This window comes from Scyliorhinus torazame, chromosome 2 (genome assembly GCF_047496885.1).
Source record: "Scyliorhinus torazame isolate Kashiwa2021f chromosome 2, sScyTor2.1, whole genome shotgun sequence".
NCBI lineage: Eukaryota > Metazoa > Chordata > Chondrichthyes > Carcharhiniformes > Scyliorhinidae > Scyliorhinus > Scyliorhinus torazame.
The window spans coordinates 72,988,972-73,005,164 of NC_092708.1; the positions used below are offsets into that span (position 1 = coordinate 72,988,972).

The following is a 16,193-nucleotide window of genomic DNA, read 5'->3' on the forward strand; positions in this document are numbered from 1 at the left end:
ATATCTCGTGAGACATCACAATCGGGATGTTGGCGGGATCCAGATTTTCATACTTACGTGAGCAGTTAGAATATGTTGGCGCCGGATTTGTCCAAAGCTTGGGATCTAAGGCCCGCACTTGGGAGACCTCGCCATGGCGCCATTTAGCACATGTCCACACAAACGTGGGCCAGGCATATCGGCCCCTGCGGGGCCTCCTAGACCATCAGAGGCCCCGGGTGGTCAGTTTCTGGGTACCCTGCTACTACTGCCGGGTACCCGTGCCAGGAACGGGGATATCCTGGTCTTAGAAGGAGGGTGGTGGGCCTCGAGAATCTCGCAACAAGTAAGTTGGTCCATTGGTGTTTTGGGGGGGTGGTTGTCATGATGAATTGAGGCGGTGGGGGTGGGATCCAGAGGCCACGGTGGAAGGGGCTGAGAAATCGGGGTTGCATTCATAAATATTGCCCTGATCACTTGGTTAGCTCATCAGTGCAGGAAATGAAGCTAAATGTGGCCCCGCCGAGGCCGACTCCTGCTCCTGATTGTGTTTGTTTGTTTGTTTGTATGATTATGTATGTATGTCGCTCAATAAGTGTGGCATCTTGTATATTGGATGAAAACAAAGTGGCATCCTTTACCCATGAGTGTATCGGGCAACAGTGTGTTTGCAGCCTGCGCTAGCTGCCTCAGGGAAAATTAACCCTAAAACTCTCTTAGAAAAGAAAAAACAGGCTTCCGGGTGCGGCGATGACCAGCTAAGTCGCACGTTTCGGCACCTCCCGTTTTAACGGACTTTTGGGCTCTTATCGGGAGCCCCAACGGCAATTTTCGAAGGCTAAACCCACTGTGAGGCGACATAGAAGGGAGTCCCCCCGGATGTGAATGGACAGAAGAGATAATAGTGGCCAGATTGCGGAGGATCCTCTGGAGCAGCGGCAAAGAAGGGAAGTGAGAAGCAAGATGGCGGTGGAGGGAGACCAGTTGGTATGGGGCCTGGAACAGCAGGAGTTCCTCCGGCGATGTGTGGAGGAGCTCAAGAAGGAGGTGCTGGCGCCGATGCTGCAGGCGATTGAGGGGTTAAAGGAGGCGCAGAAGACCCAAGAGATGGAGCTCCGTGGAGTGAAGGCAAAAGCTGCCGAAAATGAGGTCGAGATACAGGGCTTGGTGGTGAAGACTGAGACGCACGAGGCACTGCATAAGAGGTGTATGGAGAGACTGGAAGCCCTGGAAAATAGCTCGAGGAGGAAGAACTTAAGAATCTTGGGTCTTCCCGAAGGGGCAGAGGGAGCGGACGTTGGGGCGTATGTGAGCACGATGCTCCATACCTTAATGGGAGCTGAGGCCCCGACGTGCCCCCTGGAAGTGGAGGGAGCGTATCGAGTCCTCGTGAGAAGACCAAAGGCAGGAGAAAGACCTCGAGCAATAGTGGTGAGGTTCCACCGCTACAAGGACAGGGAGATGGTCCTGAGATGGGCGAAAAAGACACGGAGCAGCAGGTGGGAGAACGCGGTGATCCGCGTGTATCAGGATTGGAGTGCGGAGGTGGCGAGAAGGAGGGCGAGTTTCAATCGGGCCAAGGCGGTGCTCCACAAGAGGAAAGTGAAGTTCGGAATGTTGCAGCCGGCAAGACTGTGGGTTACACACCAGGGTACACACCACTACTTCGAGACGGCAGAAGAGGCGTGGACATTTATCGAAGAGGAGAAGTTGGACTAGATTGGAGAAAGGGTGTTTGAAATGAAGTAGTGAGGTGGTGGCAAGGGACTGTGAATCAGATGGGGGGGGGGGAGGGGAAAAAAAAAAAATTTCTTTCCCCTCGAAGTGGGGGGACACGAAGAAATGTGGGCGCCGGTGGGGAAGGGGAGGGGGAAGGAGAGAGGGAGCTGCGCCATCAGGGGCGGGGCCGAGAGGGAAGCGTGGGCTTTGTCCCCGCGCTATGGAAATTGTGGCAGGAAAAGGGGGCGCAGGAAGGAGGGGGCCTCACATGGTGGGAGGCTAAGGATAAACGGGGGAAGCCAAGGTCAGCCAGTGTTTGCTGACTTCCGGAAGCAATATGGGGGGAGCAGCTAAGCTAGAGAGGGATCTAGCGGGGGGGAGAGGGGGGGGGGGGGGGGTTAACTGGGTTGCTGCTGCTAAGGGGAAGGGGGAGCTGTTACGGGATGGGATGGTCGGGACGGGAGGGAGCCATCGGGGGGAAAAGCGGGTGCGTGGGAATCAGGTGAGGAGCTGGTCTAAAAAAGGGGATGGCTAGTCGACGAGGGGGGAGGGTAAAGAGCCCCCCAACCCGGTTGATCACATGGAACGTGAGAGGGTTGAACGGGCCGATTAAGAGGGCAAGGGTACTTGTGCACCTAAAGAAGCTAAAGGCAGACGTGGTCATGCTTCAGGAGACGCACCTGAAACTGGCGGATCAGGTCAGGTTAAGGAAAGGATGGGTGGGACAGGTATTCCACTCAGGCTTAGATGCGAAAAATAGAGGGGTGGCTATACTGGTGGGGAAACGGGTATTGTTTGAGGCGAAGAACATAGTGGCGGACAGTGGGGGTAGATACGTGATGGTGAGTGGCAGACTGCAAGGTGAGGCGGTGGTGCTGGTGAATGTATATGCCCCGAACTGGGATGACGCAAACTTTATGAAGCGTATGTTGGGGCGCATCCCGGACCTGGAGATGGGAAAGTTGGTAATGGGGGGGGGAACTTCAACACGGTGCTGGACCCAGGGCTGGACCGGTCCAGATCTAGGACCGGGAAGAGGCCGGCAGCGGCCAAGGTGCTTAAGGGCTTTATGGAGCAGATGGGAGGAGTGGATCCCTGGAGATTTACTAGACCAAGGAGTAAAGAGTTTTCCTTCTTCTCCCATGTCCACAAAGTGTACTCCCGGATAGACTTCTTTGTCCTGGGAAGGGCGCTGATCCCGAAGGTGGCAGGAACGGAGTTATATCCATTTCAGATCATGCCCCACATTGGGTAGATCTGGAAGTAGGAGAGGAAAAGGAGCAGCGCCCACTCTGGAGATTAGATATGGGACTGTTGGCGGACGAGGGGGTATGTGTAAGGGTGAGGGGATGTATTGAAAGGTACCTAGAGATTAATGATGACGGAGAGGTCCAGGTGGGAGTGGTCTGGGAGGCGCTGAAGGCGGTGGTTAGAGGGGAGCTGATCTCCATAAGGGCCCATGAGGGGAAACAAGAGGGTAAAGAAAGGGAGAGATTGTTGAGGGAGATTTTGAGGGTGGATAGGTAATATGCGGAGGCTCCAGATGAAGGGCTATACAGGGAAAGACGGAGATTGCACACGGACTTTGACTTGTTGACCACGGGTAAGGCGGAGGCACAATGGAGGAAGGCACAGGGAGTGCAGTATGAATATGGAGAGAAGGCGAGCCGGCTGCTGGACAACAACTTAGGAAGAGGGGGGCGGCGAGAGAGATCGGAGGGGTTAGAGACGAGGAGGGAAAGATGGAACGGGGAGCGGAGAGGGTGAACAGGGTGTTTAAGGTATTTTACGAGAGGCTATATAAGGCTCAACCCCCGGAAGGGAAAGGGGGAATGATGCGTTTCCTAGACCAGCTGGAGTTCCCGAAGGTTGAGGAACAGGAGATGACAGGACTGGGAGCGCAGATTGAGGTGGAGGAGGTGATAAAAGGAATTGGGGACATGCAGGCAGGGAAGGCCCTGGGACCGGAAGGGTTCCCGGTGGAGTTCTATAGGAAATACGTGGACCTGCTGGCCCCACTTCTGACGAGAACCTTTAATGAGGCTAGGGAAAGGGGGACACTACCCCCGACGATGTCGGAGGCGACGATATCGCTGATCCTGAAAAGAGACACAGACCCGCTGCAGTGTGGGTCATACAGGCCTATTTCCCTCTTGAACGTAGATGCCAAGGTGATGGCGTCGAGGATAGAGGACTGTGTCCCTGGGGTGGTGCATGATGATCAAATGGGGTTTGTTAAAGGGAGGCAATTGAATGCTAATATACGGAGGCTGCTGGGGGTGATGATGATGCCCCCATCGGAGGGGGAGGCGGAGATAATGGTGGCGATGGATCCAGAGAAAGCATTTGATAGAGTGGAGTGGGACTACCTGTGGGAAGTACTGAGGAGATTTGGATTTGGAGAGGGGTTCATTAGATGGGTTCAGCTCCTGTACAGGGCCCCGGTGGCAAGTGTGATTACAAATAGGCAACGATCTATATAGGGGTACAAGACTGGGATGTCCCCTGTCCCCGTTACTGTTTGGGTTGGCAATTGAGCCACTGGCCATAGCGCTGAGGGGCTCCAGGAAGTGGAGGGGGGGTACTTCGAGGAGGAGAAGAGCATCGGGTGTCATTATACGTGGATGATTTGTTGTTGTATGTCGCGGACCCAGTGGAGGGGATGCCTGAGATAATGCAGACACTCAGGGAGTTTGGAGAATTTTCAGGATATAAATTGAATATGGGGAAGAGTGAACTGTTTGTGATGCACCCCGGGGAACAGGGCAGGGGAATAGACGATTTACCGTTGAGGAGGGTAACAAGGGTTTTCCGGTATTTGGGGATCCAGGTGGCCAGGAACTGGGGAACCTTGCATAAGCTTAACTTGGCACGACTGGTAGAGCAGATGGAAGAGGACTTTAGGAGGTGGGACATGGTGCCCCTGTCATTGGCGGGCAGGGTGCAGGCGGTTAAAATGGTGGTTTCCAAGGTTTCTTTTTGTGTTCCAGTGCCTCCCTGTACTGATTACAAAGGCCTTTTTTAAGAAGGTGGACAAGAGTATTATGAGCTTTGTGTGGGCTGGAAAGACCCCAAGAGTAAAGAAGGGGTTCCTGCAGCGCAGTAAGGACAGAGGGGGACTGGCACTGCCGAGTCTAAGTGATTATTATTGGGCCGCCAACGTGTCAATGATATGTAAGTGGATGAGGGAAGGGGAAGGAGCGGCGTGGAAAAGACTGGAGATGGCGTCCTGTAGGGGAACTAGCCTAAAAGCACTGGCGATGACGCCGTTGCCGTTCTCCCCGAAAAAATACACCACAAACCCAGTGGTGGTGGCAACTCTGAAAATTTGGGGGCAGTGGAGACAACATAAGGGAGTGACGGGTGCCTCAGTGTGGTCCCCGATAAGGAACAATCATAGGTTCGTCCCGGGAAGGATAGATGGGGGATTTAAATCTTGGCAGCAAGCAGGAATTGCGAAATTGAAGGACTTGTTCTTAGACGGGACGTTCGCGAGTCTGGGAGCACTGACAGAAAAATATGGGCTGCCACCTGGGAATGCATTTCGCTACATGCAAGTGAGGGCATTTGTGAGGCAACAGGTGAGGGAATTTCCGCAGCTCCCGGCGCAAGAGATCCAGGACAGTGATTTCGGGGGCATGGGTGGGTGATGGCAGGGTGTCAGATATATATAGGGAAATGAGAGACAAGGGGGAGACTATGGTGGAGGAGCTGAAGGGAAAATGGGAGGAGGAGCTGGGGGAAGAGATAGAGGAGGGGCTGTGGGCAGATGCCCTAAGTAGGGTAAACTCTTCGTCCTCGTGTGCCAGGCTCAGCCTGATACAATTCAAGGTTCTACACAGGGCGCATATGACTGGAGCAAGGCTGAGTAGATTTTTTGGAGTGGAGGATAGGTGCGGGAGATGTGCGGGAAGCCTGGCGAACCACACCCACATGTTCTGGTCATGTCCGGTATTGCATGGGTTCTGGGTGGGTGTGGCAAAAGTGATTTCAAAGGTGGTGGGGGTCCGGGTCGAACCAGGCTGGGGGTTGGCTATCTTTGGGGTTGCAGATGAGCCGGGAGTGCAGGAGGCGAGAGAGGCCGATGTTTTGGCCTTTGCATCCCTAGTAGCCCGGCGAAGGATTCTACTTATGTGGAAAGAAGCTAAACCCCTGGGCGTGGAGGCCTGGATAAACGACATGGCAGGGTTCATAAAATTGGAGCGGATAAAGTACGCACTAAGAGGTTCGGCTCAAGGGTTCACCAGGCGGTGGCAAATGTTCCTCGACTATCTCGCAGAGCGATAAGGGAAAATAGGAAAGGTAGCAGCAGCAGCCCGGGGGGGGGGGGGGGGGGGGAGGACTCAGGGGTTTTATGTGTGTGTTTATATATTAGTTACTTATATTAGATTTTACGAAGTTACTATTTTAGTTACTATTTCTGTTGTTTCTTATTTTGTTGTTGGCAGTTGCCGTTGGTTAGCATATTATTTATTTTAAAAAACGATCAATGTATATATTATTACAAAGTTGTAAAATGGGAAATTTTTGTTTTAGTTTGATCGAAAAACTTTAATAAAATATATTTAAAAAAAGAAAAAGAAAAGAAAAAGCATAGACTTTACGAGAAGCACTCAACTGATCATCAGTCCCTCAGCGCCGTTTGCCCCCCCCCCCCCACCCCTCCGCCACCCACCATCTTATCTCCCCAATCACTTACCTCCTTGACAAGGTCCTGATTCCTTCCTTCGATAAATCATGCCCATAATTTGGGGTATAGACTCTCCAAGCCTGAAAACTAAAAGAGGAAATGTCTGCACATGTGCATGATTGCATGATTCAGAAGGAGCCACTGGATAGCAATAAAGAAAAGGAATTCTTCCACATTGTTCCCCTTCTCGTTCAGTGGTCCATTTATAGGACTCAGCGGCCATCATGGCTGAGATTTGCTAACTCAGCACAGACCAGTCACTGCACTTCTGTCATGTTCTTTTAAAATACATGAACTCTGCGATTTAAAAAAAAAAAAAACCTGAATCAGTGTATTATTCTAGCTGTACAAATACTGCATTCAGACCCGTTCAAGGACATTATTATTTTAGCTTGTTTGTTCCGAGAAGGAGCAGATGTAACATTGCCATGCAACAAAGTTGATCAAACTGACACAAGGAAGTTACAAAGTTTTGGCAACTTGGTACAATTCATTCTCACAGCACAAACATTCTCACTTTTCTTCCAGCTATATCTGATACATTCTTACCAGAAAACATCACTTGACAGATGCAGCCATTTTGAGTGCCATCATGTTGATCTGCCTAATTACTTCCTCCTTTTAAAACTTAAATCATCCCTCTTTGTTTTGTAAGTAATTTGCCTCCCCTTCCTCCTCCGCTGCCAACCATGGAATCAGTTAGAATCAGACTTTTTAAGATCTCCACTTGTGTACATTGTATCTTGCTTTATTCTTTCAAATTCCATTGATTCAATTTCTATTTTACTCAGGTTCCCTTCGGTCATTGGTTTTGCTAGCTGTGGCTGCTTCTAACCAATAGCGTTCGCCTCTCAGATGAGCAGCACTTTTTCCAGTTGATGTTTTAAAATAGTTTCCATAGTTGCTTTTATTTTGTATTTATTTTGCCATAACCAGTGGGTCTTATGTGGCTGGTGATGATCACAAAATAAACATATAAAATGACAAAGTTCAGCCACTGCGACGACCATGGCCAGAATTTTGCACTCCCGCACTGGCAGGATTTTAGGCTGGGGCTCGGTGGTTGAGGGGAGTGACATTAAAGGGACGGGTTTCCCTCCAGTTTCCTGCTCGTCCTGACCACACAGCGATTTGATGCTGGGGTGGGCATGACAGGAAGCCTTCCCCTTCCGCTCAGCCATTTCTCGGCAAGCCTAAATTTTTAGGCTGTCAGATGGATTGAACTTCCGTGGGAAGAACCATGGGGTTATGAGGATCTCTGAAGGGGCAGTCACTGTTGGGGGGTGGGGGGGGGGGGTCTAATCGTGGCCGGTGTGGTAAACCACTGGTGCACCTCTATTAGGTGATGTAAAGTAGGACCTGTACTACAGGTTCGCCGGTAGTCCCTGTCTGCTGGCTCCGCCCAGTAGGCGGAGTATAAATATGCGTGTCCTCCATTCAGCAGCCATTTCGCCAGCTGCTGTGCGAGGCCACACATCTTAGAGCAATAAAGCCTCAGTTGTCACCAACTCTAGTCTTTGTTCAATTGATCGTGCCTCAATTTATTGCTCTAAGATTTTCTGAAAGATGGACCTCTGAATCAAACCAGATCGCCTGCAGCTGGATCAGCAATCAAGCGATGCCAAAAAGGACTTTAATCACTGGCTAGCTTGCTTTGAGGCGTACATCAACTCAGCGACCACCCGTGCTCCGGAGGCTCAGAAGATACAGATCCTGTACTCAAGGTCGAGCTCCAACGTGTTTCTGCTGATCCAGGACTGCCCGAACTACGCCGACGTCATGGCGCTTCTCAAAGAAAACTATGCACAGAAAACGATCACGCCACTCGCTCTCAACTCCCTGGTGAGTCCATAGAAGACTTATGGCGGGCCCTAATCCCACTCGTCCGGGATTGTGACTGTCAGACCGTTACGGCCACCGAACATGCCAACCTTCTTATGCGTGACGCGTTCAATAACACACAGCGGGGCAAGATCAAAAACGATGAAATCTTGCGGTGGAGCATTGAGCTCTCCACCTATAATAACGAGATTTTGTATCGCCCCGGCAAACTCAACGTGCCCCCAGACGCCCTATCCCGCGGTACATGTGCCAGCACACAAGTAGACCGACTCCGGACCCTGCATGACAGCCTTTGTCACCCCGGAGTCAGACGGTTGTACCATTTCATAAAGGCCAGCAACCTGCCCTACTCCGTCGAGGAAGTATGGACAATCATCAGGGACTGCCAGGTCTGTGCGGAGTGCTAGCCGCACCTCTACTGGCCGGACCGTGCGTGCCTGGTGAAGGCCTCCCGCCCCTTTGAATGCCTCAGCGTGGATTTCAAAGGGCCCTCCCCTCCACCGACCAAAACACGTATATTCTCAGTGTGGTCGATGAGTACTCCAGGTTCTCCTTCGCGATCCCATGCCCTGACATGACATCTGCCACCGTCATCAAAGCCCTAAACACTATCTTCGCTCTGTTCGGTTTCCCTGCCCAAATCCACAGTGACAGGGGATCCTCATTCATGAGCGATGAGCTTCAACCCCCAGTATGCCTATGTGGCGTACCCCGACGGCCGCCAAGATACTGTCTCCCTCAGGGACCTAGCACCAGCAGGTTCCACACACACACACACGTCTCCGGCCCGGCGCCACCCTCCCCTCCCCTGGCGCTCCCAGCATTAACCCCACCAGGACCATCCGTCCTTCCACTGCCCATGCCCGAGGATGAAGAGGATTTCGGCACGCTCCCGGAGTCACCGAACATCAGGCCAGCATCGACATCGCCGCCACCGCTACGTCGCTCCCAGCGGAACATCAAGGCACCAGACCGGTTAAATCTCTAACTGGCACTGGACTTAAAAAGACTTTTTTTTTTTTTCTGATCAAATACTGTAAATATAAATTCATTGCTGTATATAGTTCTCCACCACCCTCGCCGGACTCAATTTTAACAGGGGGTGAATGTGATAAACCACTGTTGCACCTGTATTAGGTGATGTAAGGTGGGACCTGTACTACAGGTTCGCCGGTAGTCCCTGCCTGCTGGATCCGCCCAGTAGGCGGAGTATAAATATGCGTGTCCTCCATTCAGCATCCATTTCGCCAGCTGCTTTGGGGGCCACACATCTCAGAGCAATAAAGCCTCAGTTGTTTCAAACTCTAGTCTTTGTTCAATTGATCGTGCCTCAGCCGGTCAGTGGGGTCACCTTCAATTGTGCGTGCTGTGGGGGTGTATTCTGTTATTACCTTGGTGATGGGGGGAGGAGGATGCTCTTGCCTGCCAATGGAGTGGTGGGGGGGGGGGGGGGGGGAGATATTGGCGCTATTGGGGAGGGGTGCAGGGAAGAGGGTGGCCAGGCTCCAGACTTTGGTATGGGGCTGTTTGCTGAATGTCTACCCAATACCAGGATTCTGATAAAATCCCATGAGCTCTCTCCATGCATAACTTTGCATGGAAAAGGAGAGGGAATTGCTCCCGGGCATCATTCCCAGCGCCAGCGGAGACCAGCAGCGATCCTACTCGTGCGGGAGCATGCGGGCATAAACTGAGACGCCAGTTGCGCTCTCAGGTAGATGTAAAAAGTCCCTTGGCACTACTCGAAAAATAGCTATTCCTGGTTAATATTTATCTCTTAATCAACATCACAAAACATGGATTATCCAGTCATTTTCACATTGCTGTTTGGAAGAACTTACGGTGCTCAATTGGATGTCCTGTATCCTACCTTTCAAGTGACTATACTTAATTGGCTGTGGGATGCCTGGTGGTCATGAAAAGTACTGTACAAATGCTAGTCTTATAGGGACTAGAAGATACTGGGTATGTTCCCCTTGGAGCAGAGAAGGTTAAAGGGAGATTTAATTGATGTGTTCAAAATTATGAGGAGTTCGATGGAATAAATAGGGAGGATCTGTTTTCATTTGTGGGTGAGTCAAAGAACACAGATTTGAGATAATTGGTGAATAACCAAAGGGAAATGAACATATTTTCTATGCAGTGGGCTGTTGTTGATCTGGAATACACCACTTGAATGGATGCTGGAAGCATAATCTATCTTGGCTTTTGAAAGGGGGTTGGATATATACTTGATAAGGAAACATTTGCAGGGCTACGGGGCATGTGCCAGCAGGTGACACTGATTGGATAGCTCATTCAAAGAGCTGGCACAGCCCATGATGGATTGAATGGCCTCCTTTGGTGCTGTACATTCTTTGAATCTCTGGGAAATAAACGTGGAGGGACATTTATTCAAACACTCAAAGATATTTGTCAGCCGTCAATATAACTAATATCACAACTGATTTAGTAACCATGCGTCCACTCAAAATGTGGATAGAGCTCTGCTTATAGTCTGCTGCCTAATGGTAAATGATATAATGTGTTAATCCCCTCCAACTGTTAAACTGCTAAGTATATAATAATATGCACATTTGTCCCAAAATGTTTGTGGACAAAAACAGCATTCTTGCAGACATTGTCATCTGTGTGAGTTTTGTGTCGCTAACTGTGCTTGACAAGTTTTGCCTTCGAGGCTCCTCTTCGCAATTCTGAGCAATCAAAAGCTGCAGTTGCACTTTCAGGATTTATGAGATCTGACAGAAAAGTTACCCATGTTGTTACGATCCCAGTTGATGTTCTAACTGTACGGGAAGATCCCAGAATGGAACCTTCAAAGACCGTAACAGTTACTTATTTTTATAAAACGTGGAGGAACAGTCAAAAAACGCTAATTCTTTTTACCAACAAGAAATTTTTTTTTTACGAAACACGGAAAAATGTTACTCCCAATTACACACAGAATTTAAGATAGAATTGACCTCTCTACCCTGGGAAAAAGTCTCTAACTAGCCACTCTGTCTATGCCCCTCAGAATTTTGTAGACCTCTATCAGGTCGCCCCTCGACCTCCGTCGTTCCAGTGAGAACAAACCGAGTTTATTCAACCTCTCTGGGACTCCCTTCCCCTCACTGAATATTCAGCCGGCACCAGCATTACATCACGCTGGCATCATTTACAACCGCTTTATGAAAACGTGTAGCTGCTAACCTCGCCTCCAAAGTGGATATCAGAGGTGAGCGCTCAAGTCACCCTCATTCTCTTGGTGCCAGTCGCAGAGGGAGCAATGGAGAGGCGGGCACCCAGTTAAGTTCAACTCGGGGCTGGGATGGTTCAATATTGTCATCTCTGGGTGGGGGTCGCTCGCATGCCTTACCATCCCTTCATGTCGGGGTGCCCATGGGTTAAAGGGCTTGTGTTGGGATCACCGCTGAGGGAGTGCCCTTCCAGAGTGGGAACTGGAAAGTGGGTGGGAGGAGGTGAATGTAAAGGGTCAGCGATGAGGGGCGATTGTGAGTCTTTTGGGTGGGATTCCATGAGATGCCAAGTTGCAACGACTCAGCAAAGGGGTGTTAACCTGCCTGAATATCCCCTCAATGGACAGTGAACAAATGACTTGTGATTTGAACCTCACACTCAGGCAGCAGTGAGGACAAAGGGGGTAAAGCTGCATGGATGTTCAAGTCCACTGGTTATGGAGGTTTGACTGTCAGGGATTAGTATCAGAAGGCTGTTACAGTTTGATGGATCGTTTAGTCTGCAGCCCTTACGAGCTGGGGGAATGAGGGTGTCCTGTAATTGCATCTTCACATGAGGTGCCTTGCATGCAACAAGAGGAAGACAGTTGGATGATCAGCTCCATGACCCTTCCTTGACGAGTCAATAGTGCCAATTAAGTCAGGACAGCAATACATGAGGGTGTCACTCATTGGAGCCAAGTTCTTAAATCAATCGGCATATCAAGCCCAAGATGTGGTGCAATGCCTTTTCTTCTCAGCCTGGATCTTGTATGTCTCTCTTGTGGAGACCATGAATTGGATTCCAATTTGAAGTTGAATTGGTTTTTGGAGCAAGCAATGAGATGGATTAAGGGCTTGCCCTGTCCACTCTGTGCATTGGCTTTGTTACTTTAAGAATGGAATTGTTGGCCCCAACCATTGAACTCTAATTTTCATACATTAGATAGATCACACTAACGTGGACCTCAATGCAAGGCATGATAGTAAAGTCACTCATCACTCACCTCGTTCAAGTTCATTATGTGGGGCATCATTGAGGCTCCGCCATGAAGTTAAAAAGCCTGCACTCAACTGCCCTAACACCTATTGCTTGGGTTGGTGGCAAAGGGGGGGGGGGTGACTGGGAGTGAGGTACCACTGAGACTCTCTGGAGTCAATGTGGGTAGAGTAGAGAGGAATAATTGTGGGGAAGTGGTTATTGTGTGAAAAAGGAGTGAGGCTGAGTGAAGAGATGCTCATTGAAGAGGAAGCATATGGATGGATTTCCCAGAAGCACCGAGGGTTGAGTTCAGGGCCTGTCAGGAATCGTCACAGCTCACATTGATATTCTCTTCCTTTCAATTTATGATTCTGGAGAATCACGGAGCCAGCCAAGTTGGCTATTTGATTGATTCCGATTGACCAACAGCAGTGACATTGACGTGTCGCTGCATGCGGCCACAAACAGTGTCCTGCAGAGGAGGGGGAGACTGGGCCCATTGCTCCTCCGGGAGTCTCGGAGGAGGTGCTACAGGCCAAGGGTTTCCAACATCCAGCTCCTACTTCCAGATGTCTGAGCTACTGTGAAGACTGCCAGTGAAGACTGCATCTGTCCTTTGGCAGAAGCTATGGCAGAAGCTGGCACCGCATGAAATGGGAGCCCTTAACGTCATCGCCACTCTGAAATGCCAGGGGCTCGTTTCAAGGCCTCATGGGCTATCTGTACGGCATCAACCGTACACTAGTGCATAAGGGAGGTCACAGATGCGCCATTCACTAGGGCCCACATGTACATCAACTTGCACCGGGACCAGGTGAGCCAGGAAGCCAAGACCATGGAATTCACATGGTTAGCAAGGATGCTCCAGGTGCAGGATGTCATCAACGGCACTCGCGTGGCTCTGCGGTTTCCATGGCGGCATGCAGTGCCATTCATGAACCGCAAGGGATACTGCTCCCTTAATGTTCAAATTGTCCGTGACCCTTATGATGCGCATCATGAAGGTGTGTGCCTGCTACCCAGGGAGTGTCCATGACAGTTACATCTTGGGGTGCTCGCAAATCCCAGCCGACTTTGAGGGAGAGCAGCAGCTACGGAGATTGCTGTTCAGGGACAAGAGGTACCCACTCAGAAGGTGGCTGATGACGCCAGGCCGGAGGTCACAAACACCTATGGAGACCAACGTGCATGCTGATCGAGCAGGCGATTGGGCTACTGAAGATGAGGTTCTGGTACCTGGACTAAACAAGTGGTACCCTCCAATACAACCCCCAGAGGGTGTCCTACATCATTGTGGCCTGCTGCGCTATCTACAACTTGGCATTGCAGTGGGGTGACCAGCTGGACCAGGAGGAGATGGGGGGAGTAATACATCTCCTTGGATGATGAGGAGGTCGAGGAGGGTGGCAGGGGTCAACATGCAGAAGAGGGAGAAGAACCTCAGGCAATGGTGAGGTCCCCTATGGGCTAAAGTGCTAGGGACACCCTCATAGCTTCTAATTTTTGGACAAGCAGCACTAGAGACTGAAGAGCTCGCTCCTACCATGGGGACTAACATCAAATCACTAATGTGGTACCAGTGCAAGGTCTTTGTGATGCTTCCCATGTTTATGTGCAGGGCGTTAAAGCCATTCGCCGAACTCTGCAGGAGAATGATGATGACTTTCATTGAGGACAGAGCGATGTTCCTCTTATCCTCAGTGATATGTTTGACTCCTTCCTGACAGCTGAACATGCCTTTCCAATGAATGGGCTTATCATGGGGTTCAAGACCCTTGATAACTTCTCTCAGCTACTGCAGCTCCCTCTAAGGTCAGGAGTCCTGGTGCTTTGCTCCAACTTACATCCGAGATGTGCAGTTTCTCCACACTTATTCAACTCTTGGCTGGAGAAGAGTAACAGATGTGAGAGGCCTGAGCGTTAATGCTGGGGTGACGGTGGGGGGTTGTGTTACCTACTGTGGATTGGGGGTTGGGTGAAGGGGGTGGGGGGGACCCATGCCAGCAGCGGCATATCTTTACTGGGTCATCAGTGTCGGAACTGGGAGCGACAAAGTGGTAGCATTCTCACACGCCACAGGGATTAAGTACCGAGTGTGCGTGGGGATTTGGGGACGATGGTTCCATGAAATAACAGGGTGGAGGATCTGCAGATGAACAAAGTGATATTTAATACAAGAGCTCTATCAGATTGCTGACCTATCTCTCCTTGTGCCTAGATTCATCCGTGCCCACTAGTTACTTACAGCTCCATACCCTTCCTCACCCTCGCTACTTTCTAGGTGTATCCCCAGGATCCAAAGCTGAGGTTGGCAGTCTGCTGCCTTCCATGCCCTGTTGCCTGAGATGAGCTTGGCGGGTGTCCCCTCGGGGGCTTGGACCTTGAGGGGCAGGGCCTATGTTCGGGCTGCACAGGTGTTATAGTGCTGCTCTCCACAGTGTGCGGGGCTGGAGGTATGGAACTAACAGGGATGGGGGAGTCATATGGGCTGGCCACCCCAAGGGCCTCCTGCCGATCCTCTTCCCTTTTGTTTCCTGGGGCCCCTGTCCTCTTCCATAGGTTAAAGGGGCCGTTGGAGTGAGATTCAGAAGCCCCACCGTCCTCTGGCATTAACGCTCATGGATTCCCATTAGTGCCGGTTGAAGCCCTGCACCATGGAACTCATGGTCTCGGCCATGGAGGTTCTGAGCTGAACCATGGAGCAGATAACCCCCGCCATGGAGTGCAGATCCTTCACCAAGGTCTCCACTATGGACGCCACCCTCGTCGTATTGGCCTCATTGTGTTGGAGTGACAGCATCATTTAGATTTAGATTTATTGTCATGTGTACTGAGGTACAGTGAAAAGTATTGTTCTGTGTACAGTCCAGGCAGATAGTTCCATGCATAAAAAAAACATTGGACATATAATAAACACACAATGTAAGTACATAGACATAAACATCGGATGAAGCATACGGAGTGCAGTGCTACAAAGTAGAGAAAATGTGTAGAGAGATCAGTTCAGCCCATTAGAGGGTCATTCAAGAGTCTGGTTACAGCGGGGAAGAAGCTTTTGAATCTGTTAGTGTGTGTTCTCAGACTTTTGTACCTTCTGCCCAATGGAAGAGGTTGGAAGAGAGAATAACCCGGGTGGGAGGGGTCTTTGATTATGCTGCCTGCTTTCCCAAGGCAACCGGAGATATAGACAGAGCAAATGGATGGGAGGTGGGTTTGTGTCATGGACTGGGCTGTGTTCACAACACTCTGTTGTTTCTTACGGTCTTGGGCCGAGCAGTTGCCATACCAGGCTGTGATGCAGCCAGATAGGATGCTTTCTATGGTGCATCTGTAAAAGTTGGTAAATGTCAATGTTTCCTGAGGATGTATATCCCTCAGACAGAAGGCGATGGGACTCCTTCAGTTGGCCTTGTAAACTGAGGAGAGATCCTGTCATCCCTTCCTGATGTTCGCAATTCTGCCTTTGCAGTTCCATTAGCTCTGGGGTGACTGGACCCAGGGGCAAGTCATTGGCTAGGGTCTCAGCAGAGTCCTAGGCTCTGGCACCCCTCTGAGTGCCAGTTACCTTGGCTGTTCCTGCCTCTGCCTACTGTGAACCTTCCATTGTGAGGTGCTCACCAGTGAGTGACCCAGCAGTCTGCCTACTAGTTCATTCCACCGAGATCTGAGTATCTGTGCTAGTAGAGGGTGTGGATGACAAACGAGACGCCTTTTCTATGCTGGTCTCCAAGAAGTCACCCTCGATGACGCTCGGGTCTGTTGA

At 50.6% G+C, this 16,193-nt stretch overlaps 1 protein-coding gene and 1 long non-coding RNA gene across 9 annotated transcripts in view; one reads left to right on the top strand and one right to left on the bottom strand.

The window, feature by feature from the left end:
• The window catches only part of LOC140388532 (uncharacterized), a 37,567-nt gene extending 31,004 nt beyond the window's left edge, over positions 1 to 6,563 (bottom strand). Inside the window, exon 1 of the long non-coding RNA XR_011934217.1 lies at positions 6,398 to 6,563. This is a non-coding gene — a long non-coding RNA (uncharacterized lncRNA). The remainder of the gene's footprint in view (positions 1 to 6,397) is intronic.
• LOC140388492 (nck-associated protein 5-like) overlaps positions 1 to 16,193 on the top strand; it is a 1,019,364-nt gene that overhangs the window by 468,938 nt on the left and 534,233 nt on the right. The gene's annotated exons all lie outside the window — the stretch shown is intronic.